The following is a 16,952-nucleotide window of genomic DNA, read 5'->3' as shown; positions in this document are numbered from 1 at the left end:
TATATATATAATTTTACGATAAGGTTTGATTAATTAGACCAATTTAATATATTTATAATAGAACGCTTAGCGAACCCAAAGATTCGATTCTGATTCCAGCAATCTCTGTCCACTCACATTTACCCTATGACGCCTGTCCAAACTCAAATCCGCTAGATCAGTCTTGACATATTCCTTCTCAGATTTTTCGGTCTACCCCTCGAACCCCTTGGATAAGTGTTTATTAAATTTTTAGGAATATGATCGTTACTATACTCTTCAATCTTACAAGCCGATCTTAAACGCCGCTATTCTATCACATGAATCATGTCTATCTAGAGCAGTTCATGCAGCTTGGCGTTGTGAAGTCTTGCAAATTCTCCGTTCAAAATATTTTACGAACTACTTTTTCAAAAACTTAGAACAACTTTTCCTTTTTTAACTTTTATAACCCTTTCAAAGTGTGGTAAAATTAGGAATTCTGGTCCAAAGCATGTCTAGTTCTTTGATGTTCGGAAATTATTACATGCCGAATTATTTCCGATCATCATCGAAATATTTTCGGCATGTAATAAAGTTTTGTCAAGTTTGTTACTTGATGCTTTGCCAGTGACCTTTTCGAGATACACTGTACAGAACAGTAGGATTGGTAACAGTTTTGTAAATTAGAACATTTACTAATTTAATATAATATTTAATCAAATCTAATAACTGAATTTAATATAATATTAAATAAATAATTCTTATGATTCATGTCCTAATTTAAGCCAAAAATTTTCATTAAGTTATTAATGTTAGCCTCTATATGAGATAGTTCGAATTTTTTCACACTACTTGGTTTATCAGCACTTTATTTTTGTTTAATCTCTAGAGCCGGGTAGTGAGTAGTGTCATGCTGTTCATTGAATGATATTTGTGAACTTTTTCTCTCAGAAAGATATCAACTCCGGCCTTATTATATGAGGAAAATTTTCCAGTTTATTCCTATTAGAAATGTTAAAATTAAATTATCCATAATATCAATTCAGATTTATATCAAGCATAGAAATAATTACTCTTAATTAGCGATTCATTAATTCAAACCAATTCGTTGTGATATATGATGCTGGGATGAAATAATGAGCTACATTATCCTGAATGAGGTTTAATTTAATTAATTATCGTTCTTGAGATAATAAATTGATGGAATGGTTAATGATAGAAGTCATGTAAATGTCATTGATTTTGTAAAACTTAATAATCAATCGCATTATAGGACTTTCAGGTAACAGAATGACTAACTTCAATTTCAACAGATATCAAAAAAGTACTAATGATCATATTTCTTGTTGTGAAATGATTAACTATTTATTTAGCAAAAGTATGGAAAATACTATATTTTTTAAATATCAACCATTTATTTAATTGTTGCTAAATTTTTATATAATCAACATTGCAAATTTAAAGACAAATTTTGTAAATTTAGTCATTCTTTCAACTAAACATTTCATATGAATGGTTAAAATATTTGATAAATCATCTGTTACAAGGATGGTGTGAACCGAGATATGATAATGTATTTAATATCTTAATTAAAAATTATAGTTGGTGAACAACCAATGAACATTTTTATAGGTTTCCAATTGTATTGAGCGGTTAGGTTTGTTTGTTGTTATTGGTTGAGGTGGATTTTCTATATTAATCCAATATTAAAATTATATGTGGAAAGATGACCTATGTTATCAGAAGCCTGTGAATTTTGTTTATTTTGTATATCACCTTAATATAATACTTGAAATTCAGAGATAGGTTGTTGTTTCTTGGATTAGGTTAGAGTAGGATCGATGGAATGTAAAATTGTTTCATACAAATTATTTAATGAAATATTTTGCATATGTTTTGTGATCGTAAACAACTAATTAAAAATAATGATATTCCGACCATAAATATTTTAATAAAACAATAATTAAAATTATGCTACAGGAATCTATATTTATATGCAGAAACGTCTGTATATGTACATATACATTTATATATTTGAATGAATATGCATAGGAATGTAGCAATAATGCTAGGCGAAGCTCATAGCTAATTCTCGCCTTTAGCCCCGCCTAAGCAAACTCATTAGGCAGTGACATCAGCATTGTACACAGATCATTGGCATACAGGACCGTCTAATGATCTTCACTATGTACTAAACATTATTCAGTTTGTCCATCATCGTTAGGCAATATCTATTTTTTTAATTAGCTCTCATTTCTGTGAGATTCTAATGAGTATTTAAATGTTATTATTTATTTAAACTTCTCGATGGGATAGAAAATCAAATTTGGACAAAATGAATCCGAATATTCCGAACTGAAATATTAATGAGTTTTGAATAATAAGTAATATTACAACTACTGATATAATTGCTAATTTTTTATTCAATATTTATTCACAGATTTACTTCTGATTATCTTATAAATTTACATCCTTTATAGACAGATGCAGCTTTGTTATTCGCGATTTCTTTTTAGATACAAAAACTTTCACCAACAATTTTGAGTTGAAATTAATCTCTGTAAAATCCAAAAAGCTATTTCTTTATTATTTAGAATGACAATCTATTTAGTATGTACTTGATATTAGTTTGTAAAAGTTGACAATTGTAATAACTACCATAAAAAACTGTAATTACTAAAATCTTTTATTCTTTACATACATCCATTTACGTACATCAATTTTTATTGTTTATGATCATTAACAATAGGATATGGGATTATACTTCATGACCTTTCCACTCGAATGGGGTAAAAAATTTTCAAGCAGTTGTACAAAATCAATTTTATATATAAATCAGAAAAAAAAGTCAGGCAAGAAGACTACTTACACGCAACAGTGAAAGAATATGTTGTAAATATTTGGGATACGGAAAAGATTTTTACCCAAATAATCAATCTCTCTGGAAGGCTACACGGCTTCTATTGGGTAAATATGAGAACATCCCAGTCTGGAAGAGAAGGATAGATTAATTACTAGCGACTCAGAAAGATCTGAAGCTTTTGCAGATTATTTTGAGAGGACGTTTTCCAACAGAGAATACGAAACAGGTTCACATTTAGTAACTTAAGACATTGAGGAACATTTAAATTTGCCCCTAGCAACAGTACATTACCCACTTCCAATTCCAAATGCAGTTCTGAAACTAATTGGAAGGCTTAATGTAAAGAAAAAATAAATAAGTGGTGAATGATACTAGTCATAGCTATAAACAATATACAAAAAGTAACCCAGGTAAGCTGATGTATAAAGTACCAAATTTTTTAATAGTTGTCTACAAATTGGATAATTTTCTGATACGTGAAAAAAACGAACTAATTCACTTGCCTTGAAAAAAGTCAAAACAAGTCAGTTACTATAGACCATAAGACTTATTTCTTATTATGTACACTTATTTTTTCAATGTAATAGCATTATTCAGGAGTTGCAATTTTGTTTTCAGTATTATTATTCCACTTTTTACCAACTGGCAAGATTAATGGAATTCATAGTATAGGATTTGAAATGAAGAAGCACACATTAGTCTCGTCCTTAGGCTTTCAGCATGCGTTTGACAAGGTTTGGCATCGGGGTTTCCAATACAAACTAAAGAAAGTAGATTCCTAAATACTTGTATGAACTATCAACGCCGGTGCTCCACAAAGTTTAGTTCCTCCATTCTCTTCAATTTTTATCTACATGATATCATAGGGTCCACAGATACCTTCAGTGCTATGTTTTCTGATGAAACAGTGTTTTTTTTCTCAATACAATGACATTATAATGATCAGAAATATATTGCAGACTCACCTCAGTGTTCTAGAACAATACTTTGATAAATGGGATGATCAGTCTCAACTTCAAAAATGTACTTCATAAGATTTTACCTTTAGATGTTGAACTCATTCTCCTAAACTGATTTTCAAAGGCAAAGAATAGCAATGGAGTTCTGCCCGTGAAGCAGTAAGATACCTTGGACTTCATCTCGATCGTCACTTTTATTGGAATCATCGTATCAACATCAAATTGACCCGAACCCGTGAAAGATTTGCGACGCTGTGCCCTATCGTTGATAGATAATCTGGATAAAAACTAGACACAACTACTAAAATTTATAAAAATACTCTCATTACAGTAATTATTACTGATGTACGGTTGCGAAGTGTGGGGAGCAACATCTTGTATGAAAATATTTGGACAATATTTCAACACAAGATTCTGAGAATCAGCAGATTTTTTTTTGGCTCGTACAGAACAGCCAGTTGCACCGTGAATCTAGAGATGATTTCATAAATAAACTATATACACGAAATCCCACTCCAATCTATCAACAGTTTAGTGGTGCAGTGGCACACAATTAAGGCCTCTTCACCAAAACCTCATTGAGAAGACTGAAGCTCTAGCGGACCCAAGATATCCTGTCATAAACTCTTTATTTATTTATTTTTATTATTATTACTATCGTTTTCCTTTTCTTCTTCTCTTTTTTTTTTTATAATTATTATTTTTTTTAAATATTTCTTTAATATCATTTATTTTTGTTTGTTGTTTTCTTTGGATTATTATTTTTTTTTATAATTGATCTTCATCTTCTTTGATCTTTCCATTTAAATGGCCAAGTCTGGGAATGATAAAATGAATTCAGTGGTACTCTTCAGATCCTCTAGGTGCTTCCGTTTATCCTCCATTAAGACACATGTCTGGAGAATGTGCTCGGTTGTCAGTTCTCCCCTTCCACATTCACACAGAGGGCTAGGACCGATTTTGAATTTATTATTGAGGTTACAATTGATCTTTCAACTTTAATAATTCATAGTTATAGGATTGCAAAAAGTTAGGAGTATTTGTTGCTCTGGATAATACCCCACTATTATTAACTGTTAAAAAAGAAACTAACAATCTGTTTAAAAAAAAAAAAAAAAAAAAAAAAACCTTGCAGGGCCAACTCGGATCGATCTGGAAATAAAAAAATAAAAAAGTTCATCCACTTTATATTATTACTAACGAAGAGATATGATAGATTATTTCATGTGAGTATATCACCTTGCTCATGTTACAGATATTGATTGTACACTGATATACGGAGTTTCATTGAATTTTACTTTCGATTCACCGAAAAAAAAATTGAAAAATCGTATTTGAATTTATTCAGAAATTCTTTAACATTACATTTAATGTATAGGTATAGTGAAGTAAAAAAAGCTAGAGTAGGCTATAGTAAATGAAAAATCTATATTAAATAAATAATAAAGAGATTGACGCTTCACTCAGACGATGTAAATAGTGTTTCTAAAATATCATTAATACAACTAAAGACAATAAATGGGTAACAAGGTAAAATATTCGGATCATGAGAATAATAACTCAGAATTTGGATAAGAATGATTTCAACAAAAATCATTAAGTCTCTTTATAGTACAAGAGCCCAAGAGGAGAAAAATGCAGTAATCTCACCCCAATTTTTGATTACTTTAATGAAAACTATGTATAATTAATAGTAAAAATTGAAGAGTCTGCCAAGTATAGGTTGGAGGAATAAAAAATGGCGGCTGTTCAAAGATATAAAAAAATTAATGTTTCATTCGGAGCTCTATATCTTAAAAATTAGGAACAACACAAGAAAACCTAAGGGAACGACATTTAAAGAAGAGCAAATTTGCTAAAATATGAGCCCAAATAGAATTATTTTTATTAAATAGTTCTCTAGATATAGCTTTTTAAAAAGCAACATTTCATAAAAATGTTGTATGGGACGTACTGAAAGATCAGTAGTTAGTGAATTTATTTTGAAAAATGTATATCTCAAAAATCATTTGACACACAGATGTCTATTAGCCCTCAAATTAAAGCTAGTTTAATGAGCTATAAAGTAGTTTATGATGTTTGTCTTCGTAGGAGTAATAGTTTTCATGAAATTTTCCAAAATAAATTGATTTATTGTTTCATTTTTAGTTAGTAACTACTCCTACAAAGATAAATATAAAACTATTTTGTAGTAAATTTAACTAGCTTTAATTTGAGCGCTGGCAGGCATCTGTACGTCCAATAGTTTCTGAAATGAAGTTTTTCATAAATCAAACGTCCGAACAACTATGAATCAATTTATTTTAGCAAATATCATGAAAACTACTATTCCTACGAAGATAAAGGTCATAAACTTTTTTATAGTCCATTAAACTATCTTTAATTTTAGTGCTATTAGACATCTGTACGTTGGATAGTTCCTGAGATATAGATTTCTCAAAATAAATTAACTAACTACTAATGTTTCAGTTGATTTTTAAGAGATTTTGCTTTTTAAAAAGCTATATCTCGTGAACTATGGAATATAAATTGATTTTTTAGGGCTAATATTTCAGCAAATTTACTCTTCTTTAAATAGTATTCTCTTAGATTTTGTAGTGTTGTTGGTAGTTTTTAAGATATAGAGCTCGGAATGGAAAATTAATGTTTTTTAAAGGTTTTGAAACAGCCACCATTTTTTATTTCCACTATACTTGGCAGACTCATCAATTTTGACATGTAATTATGCATAGTTTTCATTAAAGTAATCAAAAATTGGGGTGAGATTACTGCCTTTTTTTCTTCCCGGCTCCAGTACTAGATTTGGTTATAACTCCAGTAAATCATAGGACATAAGAATACTTTCTTAGCACCGTATCTAGATTTTATTGGCTCGAGGGTGGAGGTTGTTTACATTGTAGTGACATTGTAAATCCGATGAATCGGACCTTGCTGAAGAAATGTAAATGGGCCAGAAGGACTACAAATTGTATTTGATTGTAGGAGTTGGAGATACATTGAGGTCCGGAGCGTCCTGTTTATCTGTCCTCAAAGGTCTCCTACTTTGGAGGGCTAACACGCCGGTCCTTCCTCTAAAGCCCTCTCGGAAATGTTTCTCACTTTTCAGTCTCTTCTCCTCTTCTCTCCTTTTATTTGAGCCTCTTAGGAGGATTTGAAATTCTTTTATATTTATAATACTTCATGAACTACATTAAAGTGGATAAAGAATAGTAAGATATTTTTTGTTTTCAAAACCACTCTTTATTTACTCGTTTTGAAGTTCTTTGAGCCCTAATAAGGGGCTTTAAAAATTTTATTTTTTTTTGTTTTCGTCATTTTTGTTTTTCTTGCATCGTAGGTTCTGTCGCCCCCAACAAAATGAGCTGTTTTCTCTAAAACCTTATTGGTAGCTATTAATTCAAAGAAATAAGGAATCTAGGGAATGAGTCTCAACTAAAAATATTTCATAAGCATGAAGCCATTAATGTGGTTTGATACAAACTACATGAAATAGAATAAGCGCAATATAAATAAATAAATTGGAACCGGAAATATAAAATAAAACGTTCGAGAAGTTTAATTTTTTAATTTAAACTATTATTTCTTCAAATTTAAAATTAGTCAAAATAAAATTAATTTTTTTTTAAATATTTATTTATTGCTATTTACAACTCTACATTTAGTAAATCTGTTCTAAGTCAAATTGGAGTGTTACAGGCGTGTAGAGAAACTACCCATTGGTAGCACTCTAATGAAATTTTACATTAGCTGGTCTCGTGGCCATCTTCTTTTCAGGCGCCTCGGAGGATTGTCAGGAATGGAAGAGGATGCAAGATTAGACTAGGGGGTTTGTGTGGTTAGAGTGTTTATAATGGAAGGAGTAAATTAAAATTAAAAAGTTAGTAGTATGGTTCCTAAGTGTAGAAACTGAGGTTTTAAGCGATTGTAGTAATGTAGAATTCGGGTAAAATTCTGGACAGTTATGAATGTTTACTTGAGTTGCGGGAATCAGCAGCAAAAAATCAATGCAAAATCTTCCAAAAGATTAATCTATAAAAGTTATATAATATTCATCTCCATGACAATTCGTACTGAACGGTTTTAAAGAAAGGTTGAGGGGAATATGACTCACTTCTTAAATTTAAAGAGAAAAAACTGTTTGGTCTATCTTACTGTAAGTGTCCTATGCTTTTCGTATTTTTTTATAATTTTAAAATCACCTATATAAAGATTATAAGTTATATAAAATAATTTACTTATCGTTAAAAAATAACTTATCGAAAATTATTCATGATTAATAAAAATGGAAGTTAATGTTAATATAAGAAAAATAATGTTTATGTAAGTTATTTAGTTTTTCTTCTTAAGTACAAAACCTCCTTTTGATAAGATCCGAATACCGATGTCAAGTCGTGATCTGAAGAATGTTTTCTTGCATAAAGACTAAAGTAAAATAAAAAAGAATTATTAAAAATTGTAGTATAATCTATAATACTATTATTTATTTTATTTGATAATAATATTTATACATTTGGGTATTTTACTATTTCTTTACAATATTATTCCAGAAGTTAGTGGAATTTATGTTATAATTTAATTTTTTTAACGCTTTGTTAAGACTGCTAAACTATATTTTCTGTAATTTACGAAAAGCGATATATCAGGTCTAACCGGCCTCCCGGAGATAAAAGCCAAACGAATATTTCGAATTTCTGGATTGAAATGAATCTAATTTCCTTATTCTGTTTTCTCGATTTATCAAACCACTCCAAGCGTGAAACGGAAATTGTCTGTTTGAAAATGTATATCTATTATTAGATGTATATGAATGTTATTCATATTTATATTATTAAGTTCATTGTTGCGTTGCTTTTTATATTTAAATCAGCGATAGATGGATACAAAAAATTAGTTCCAAGTAAGTTTTGTGTTCTCACTTCTCTCATTTAGTCATTGCATAATGTGTGGATTTCATGTGAAAATCTCAGTTTTATTTGCCATTACAAACTATTTACCGGCATCATAAAATTACGTTTAGGAATATTATGGCCTTATTATTAAACTATTTGGTAATGATTTCGTAACGCAAATATTTTCAGATGATCATTTACTGATTACAGTTTGTTCCATTCCTAAAACAAAATCGCCTCTATTTAACCTGAAAATTATTGCTGACCTTCTGTCTTTGGTCTTTGTACGATTTGGGTGCTGCGAATTATAATATCGTCAAACATACAGTGTAAACAAATTTCCTTCGGATATAACTTTATACCAATAGTAGTTGGGCTATTTCTCGACAGCTCTGTCGTACATTGGAATCCGAATCAAAAGCTCTAATTATCTTATTATTCTCAAAAATATTAGCTATAACCTAGTCAAACGAAGAAGAGGTATGTTTCATATTTTATTTTCAAGTCAACTTCATTCAATTTCAACACGTTTGTTATTGTATTGATTTTATTTTCCGAAAACTATGTAGAAATACAAAACATAAAATATACAATAGTCTAAAGCAATAAGAAAATATTCTGCAAAATTTTTGTCAGTTCAAAAAATGTTAATAAATTCAATTTTTTAAATGAATATAGAAGCATTAACAAATAATAATGTGTCATCTGAAATCAACTTTTCTTTTCTCAGATTCCTAGAACAAGGTTCGTTCAAGTGAGAACACTTTCAGAGAACATTTTCAATTGTTTCATTTTATGGAAGTATAATTAATTGAGTAGATAAGGTCTTTGAATTATTTAAATAAGAATAAGATTAAAGTAAAAAATAAATAATAAAATAGAGAACATTAATTAACTACAAAGTTTCTCTAAAATTGAGAAAAAAATATTAAGGTTAGTTAAAAAAGTTCATAGTAAATAAAAAAATAACTTCGTATGTAGACCACACTAAAATTTCTTATACGAATCTGGAACAATAATTTGAAATTTTTTTCACTTAATTTTAATTCATTTCTTTACATATTTTCCTAGATTAACTTCAAAATTTGATTACTCATGTATACCGTTGTGAAGTCCAGAATAATGTATAAAGTAATTCTCTGGAGTATATTTAAATAATAAATGTTTTATACCTGAAATTTAGCTTAACCTAGTAGTCTAATTTGCGCTTTTTTTTTTTTTTTTTTTTTTTTTACATTCTTTAAATACCGTAAAAATTAACCCTAGGTGCTAAGAATGATTTCTTTAATTATTTTGCTACAAAAATAGGACATCATGAATTTTCAATAAGTCAAGTACTCATGTCTTGTATAATTGTTTTATATTACAAGCTACTCACTTTTTATATTTTTAGAAAAATTGATTTTTTTTCATGGATTCTAATCTGACTGAAAAACGTCCAAAAATTGTTTATTTCTAGCTGAACCCACAATTATTATTTAAGAACATTTGAATGTGTAATTATATTATAATTCATAATCGTTATAAATTAAGATCATACTGATTCAAAAAAGTATCAAAGATAACTTTTGCTCTAGAAATGGACCCAAGAGTTATTTTTCTGGTTTGTTGGACCACTTCTATAGTATTTTAGTAGTCCGGAAAGCTTCTCGAGAAACTACTCTGTCACTGCTACAATAGGAAAGGCCTGCTCCTTTGGTGACAGCTGCCCATATGCTACACCCTCTCAAGTTTCCCTTTTATATCAAACAGCTTAGCTACCATATTCTCAGTCACGCGGCAAATCGTATGGTATACATGTAACTCTCCGGATATTATACAAAGGTTATTCACATCAATATATTCCATCTTATTGCTATTATCCTACAATCATAGAACTAGAGGCAACTATCGAAACCTAGTTTTTAACTTTAGTTTAACGCCAATGTAGAAATTGTGTGATAGTAAAAGTTAATTTTTAACAATCAGTTTTATTCTCTTATGAAAGATTGTTTACTTAACCCGGCAGGGGTATCCTACTTGTTTGTCCTGTAAGAGGTGTCCAATAAGCATTCATCTCATTGTAAATAAATTTGAATTTTTTTATATTTATATTTAGATGTGATGATGACAAAAATGATTACTTTCAATGCAAATTGAAATTGAAATTTTAAATTGTAGCTTTTCCATCTGAGGATTAGTTCTTCCATCAGGGGCTGAAGAATCCAAATTTTCGGCTCATGATTTAAAAAATGAATGCAGGAGGTGTCCAGGTGAGCAAAATGCTCAAATGAGAAAAAAAAAAGATGTCACGTTCGAAGTGAACTGGTTTCTATTTATTGTTGGACAAGTATCTATTTATTGTATAGCAAAACTATCTGATTACCCATTTTAGGATGGCTTATATCTTCTTGACATTTATGTCATGACACCCAATTGTTCTAGAAGGAGTTGAGGACCAGCTAAATGTTCAGATTCCAGTTGCTATTTTCTATTGCAGAGGTTTTATGGCGTAGGGAGACAGGTTGTGAATTATACATGAGGACGCTGATTGGGCCACTTATAGAGGCCCTGTCTCATGTTTAAATTGTGCCCGCTAGGGTTGACCGGTATTAGCAAGATTCCCTTTCATGACCTCTCTTAGTGGATTAAATGAATATAGGGCGGGCCTCTTTAGTGTATATAGGGCTCTTCCATTATTATATTTGGGCCGTTCTAGAAATAAGAATAACCCGGTAAACTATAAGAGGTTCCCTTTTGTAAATAAACACGAGTTTTCACTTTTGTTAATTATGTAATATTAGAATCAATTTATTTGAATATTTATTTATTTACATTTTAAAATACAACAAGTAAATTTGAAGTAAGGCCATAATGGTATGGCACAGCCGTGTACAAAAACAACCCATTGGTTGCACTCAAAAAACATTTTTACAATATAAGGTCTCGAGGCCATAATCTTTTTAGGCACCTCGGAGGATTGTCAGGAACGAAAGAGGAAGCATGGTTAGTAACTAATGGGATTGAGTGGCTAGGGAGTTTATAATGGAAGGATGATATCTGGTTTGTGCTAGATCGGTTACATTATCGGGAACATTAAGGTCTTTATGTATGATTTTATTTGTGACAAATTAAGGTGCATTGGGGTTTTAGGAAAGATTTTGGATTGTAAGGATTGAATACGAGAGGAATTCGGAAGTTTAGTGGAGCCCTAAACCTCAACTCCGTATGTCCAGATAGGCCTTATTATTGTTATTTAGATCAGTCTTTTGTAATGAATTGGAAATTTAGATCGTTTGTCCAGTAAGTGCTGTGATAGTCGCAGAGGTGGGCAGAAATTAGCTATAGTTGAAACTAATAGCTATAATTGCCATGGATACGATATTTATTTATGGTTCATTCATGAATAAGAGTCGTATCCCTGGCAATATCAGCTATTAGTTTCAACTATAGCAAACAAAAGAAAACAGTACTAAAGAAAACAATACATTAATAAAAAAAACTTGAGTCTATTTATGTATTATAAACATCAATTATACCGTGAATTTTAAAACAGACACAAGAAATCTGAACCAACACTATGCAGATATTTTGAGCTAAATTAATTTATGAAAAATATGGGTAATTATTTTGTGTTACTAATCATAATTAACTTTGGTATGAATTTTAATATTAAAATAAATAAGGATTTCAACCAAAAAAAAAAAAAAAAAATGAAATTAACTAGTTAGACCTGAGAGTACGGAAGTTTATAAGTTAAGTATTGGCGAAAGCACATTGTCAAAAAATAGAAGAAGGAAAAAGATCTAACTCGCTTGAACTGCTGTAAAATACTAATCTATTTGCGGAGCCTGTCCGTCTATATATTTATACAATCGGTCAGCTGTTCTCGATCAGCTGATATGGACCTGTCAGCTGACAGTCCGTAACTTATAAATATTGTAATAAGAAAGTGATAATAAAATTAAATTGAAAGTTTTAATATTAATGTGAAGCGTGACAAAATATGTAATTAGTCATAGACAAAGGAAAGCTTATTAATGAATTAATATTATTCCCTAATTTTTTTACTGAAATTTATAGGCTGAGCAGAATAGCATGCAAATTCGTTTTTTAATTATGATGTGAATGTAAATTTGTAAACAATAGAGACATGATGTTAGATCATCATATTTATACAAACTACCATTATTATGTAAACAGGATAAATTTGTACATGAACATCGCAATGTCAGGATTATGTTATTTTTTTTTCTTTAATTTGATTATTAGTTTTGATCTAGTCTTGTTTTCTCTAACAGCTTCTTTTAGATACAGGTATTCCGTATATAATTGTGATTTAATAATGTTCCATGATATTTAAATGTTCTACCAGCGGTTCGCTGTTATTTGTTGCAGATCAGTGCGACATTAGGTGATAAAGAGCTTCTGAAACAAAAAGTTTAGGTTTGGCATTTGTTTTCATCTTATAAAGTTTTCAGAGTATTCAAATTTCAAATATTTCTGCATTGGAATATTTCATAAAATATTTAAATACATATGCTTCTATTTTTTAAAAATATTATTTTACTGCGTCCAATGAGTTCAAGGTTTAAAGGTACTATTGTCGTCATAAAAGGAGAAGACAGATAAATCATAATATGATTATGATCATAGTATCATGATGATGAGTCGATAGTTAACCATGGATTATATATAAGTGGAAAAAACGATGAGCTTCTCCTGAAATATTATTATGATAAAACTTTAACATATATTCTCCACACCTTTGTTACTCTGTAAACATTTAATTAGTACGCTTATACGATCTCAACAATAATATTTGCCTGCTTTGGTGGGATTTATATGAACCTAACTCAGAGGCTTGAGCCACCACCATCACCATCACTGCAACTGATTGCCATGTGAGGGATCATGCAAGTTGGAGACTTAAGGAGATCCTAGAACACACAAAGGAACAAAAGACCAAGGCGGTGGATTTCAGCAGAAAGAGGTTATTCAGGTGTGAGGTGGAATCCGTGCCGAGTTCCTTTCTTCTGGAACAGTAACTTCCATTATTGTCTCCTTATTGTCGAAGATCTGTGGCCTCTGATCTCTTATCTCTTGTCTTGGGAGAATCTGTCCTTTGTAAGCCAAAGTTAATAAGAATTCTTAATTGCTATCTGAGTACAGCTTCTCCGTAAATGAGTAGCATTTTCTGACTTTTTTTTTTTTAAGAATAAAACCAAACATTTCTTGTTTGTTATCAATATGATAAAAATGATGCCTAAAGGGCTATTTAAATATTTGAGTTTAGGTAAGATACTGTGCTACTAACTCCTACGGTAATAGGTGCTACTAAATCCCGGTTTCGGATCCTGCTGTGGTAGATAATTTTATCTTATCCCCATTAAAACAGTTTAATAAGATAGAAATAATGAAGTTTTAAATAATCGTCCTCTAAAGAACCTTTTATTTGGTTTATTTAAAATAAATAACCAAATCTCATTGTTAGCTGTAATAAACTTGTTAATACAAAATATTCAAGAATTTTATAATTAAATAATGGAAAAAACGATTTTCACTCATGGCTGATCTTTTAAGTTCACATTTCAAAGCTTAATATGTATACAACTTAATTAACTTTTATCAAACTGTAATAATAATAATAATAATAATAAAAAAAAAATCGTAAAGAGATAAAAATCAAAATTTTTATCTTTCCTAGCTCTATAATATTTACATTAATTTACCTATATATGGAAGTTACTATAAGAGGAAAGTCAAATTTTGAATTCGAGTTTTCTAATAAAATAGACTTTTAGAGATCCTATTATTGAAAATAGCCACTACTCTTAAAATTTGTGTGTATGTTTCTTTCTAAACTCATTAAAAAATAGAATACTTTTAATTCGATTTTGGAGGTACGTGGGTGTTATGCTTAATCACCGGCCAAAGTATCAAAAACTGGATAAAGAAAAAATATTTCAATATAAATACTATATTTGTTTTTATATTAAATTAAGTATATTTATAAGAATAGCATTTATAATTTACAACTCTCCCAACTTCCAAATTGAATCAGCTAGTAAAGTGGAAATAGTAAGTTCCGTCCGTCCGTCTGTCTTCTAAATCCGCGAAATAAATCTAGAAGGGGTCCAAATCTCTTCTAACCTGGTATAAAGCGGTATCTCATGACCAGCTTTGAGGCGAAGATAAAATAAAAAGCAGACTGCCGAAGAAGTGAAAACACCCCCTAGGCGATGTATTCAGCGACCCCTGGTGTCGAAGCTGGCAAACGGATTTGAATACATTTTCTCCAAAGTCCCTTATCCACCATCTTCTTGCTTTACATTCGCTTTAGTCACAGAATCGAAATCTGGAACCGTCTTTACCTACTTATCCCACTTTTCCAAGTTTAACGCTCCGTTTTTCGTCTGAGGCGCAGGTATATTCCAGTTTAGTGTATACGATTAATATTTTAGTAAGTAATATATTTAAATCATTTATAGTTTTGAATATCTATGAGTATAGTACTACAATCTGTGATTATCAAGAGTTAGATAAATTGAAATTACAGTTATAATTGATCACACGAATCACAAATAAATCTAGTACTACAATTAATAAACGTTTCAAGTGTATAAATAAAAATTACAATTGTTTCGAGTTACTGAAAGTCTGGAATGAATGAGCCCTCTGTAATGTAGGCACAGCTAGCGCCCCTTTTGGCCAGTGGTGGAACCTAGAATCATCTCCAGTACTCGCTGTGGAGAGAAGAAGACATTTGTGGGATGAGAGAGCCATCATATCTATGAGAGTAATTTTCTTTCATCCATTCGTTAGTGAAACAATGGATGAGTAGACACATTCTGAAGTGACTCCCGGTAGCATAGGTGAGGGGAAATAGAGGGATGCGGAGGAGAAAAAGGCAGCATGGAGAAGTCATCTTTTCATACAATTCACACCATCACATAAATTATCATCATCAATATGCATCATTACAATCCATAGAACCCTAATCAAAATTAATTAACATACCTAATCATAAATAATCATAAAATATTCTCTTTTGGCCATCCCCACACCACATGTAAATTATACAATAATTTTTTTCCGTTGATTATATTTCATTTTTCATGACAATTTATTTCAATGCAGTCCCTAAGTTGAAGGCCCACATTAAAAACACAATTTCTGCATAAAGAATTAGTAGCCTTAGATCACTGAAGCTGGTTGAAGCTAAAATAGTAGATGGCATTTACTCAGTGGACGACGTCAATTTAATTATATTCATAGCACTACGAGCTAAGATTCTACTATCTGTTGGCCGAGTTGCCAGCTAACATTACCTTTGCATAAAAACGAGAGAATTATTTGTTGAGTCTAGATCTGAGGCCATTTTCAAAATAGTCTACGCTTCGTCTTTCAATCTGTCCATTATCACCAATATGGAGTAGAAGGCCTGAGGGAACTGGGAGTGCAGAGAAGAGAATGAGTCAATAGAATACCAAACACAATGACCATCATTTAACATCCAACTAGTACCTTAAATGAACATGTTAAGAAGAAATGGATCCTCTAAATCAAAATTAAATAACACACTAACAATAACCGTTTGTTGATGAAAATGTGATAGTGTTAAGTTGTTCTATATTTAAGAGTTTTAAAAATTATTGAAATTGAGACAAAATAGGGTGATTTGATTGATACTTATGACCTGATACTTATCTGCAAAAAGTGTTTAAGTATTTGGATATGAGGTGTAAATTTATATTTAAGATTGTCTTTGAGAATGGTAGAATTGGCCAAAACGTTGGATTATTAAAGAAATAATTAGGAGTGTTGCGACTTAACCTGAATACGTATTAATTTATTTAAACAATAGGTACCAGTTTTAAGAAGGTGAAAATATTATACATAACCTTTTGGTTTTCAACTCCAGCTTTAAAGGTAATTTTTTTTTTTTTTTTTACTGTCCACTCAATTAACTTACAGAACCAGTTTTTTTAAATATCAATATTCTGCATTGACTTTGATTTCACTCTAGATTAGAAAAAAAATTGTAGTGAATGGGAAGTTTAGAGCGTTTGTCAAGAATGTGTTGTAACAGTCGAAATCTACGAGCAGTTTCTTGTCTTTTCAGTCGTATATGTGGATTCCATGTAAGTCTCTTGTCAAGATGGAGTCCTAAGTACCGAATCTGTTCGATCAGGTCAATTATATACCAACATTATGACCTTTTCTATTTTTTTTAGTTACCAAGGACTATTACATACGATGTAATATGATGCATGTACAAACTCCATTATTTCTTTAACA

The 16,952-nt window shown here is 30.4% G+C and overlaps 1 protein-coding gene across 5 annotated transcripts in view; it reads left to right on the top strand.

Moving 5' to 3' along the window:
* The window catches only part of LOC106677413 (dipeptidase 1), a 485,353-nt gene that overhangs the window by 261,355 nt on the left and 207,046 nt on the right, over positions 1-16,952 (top strand). The window lies entirely within an intron of this gene.

The sequence above is a fragment of the Halyomorpha halys genome, unplaced genomic scaffold (genome assembly GCF_000696795.3).
Source record: "Halyomorpha halys isolate HHAL.00 unplaced genomic scaffold, Hhal_1.1 Scaffold98.1, whole genome shotgun sequence".
NCBI classification, from domain to species: Eukaryota; Metazoa; Arthropoda; class Insecta; order Hemiptera; family Pentatomidae; genus Halyomorpha; species Halyomorpha halys.
The sequence above is the reverse complement of the archived record's forward strand: the minus strand, read 5'-3'. Positions and strand labels throughout refer to the sequence as shown.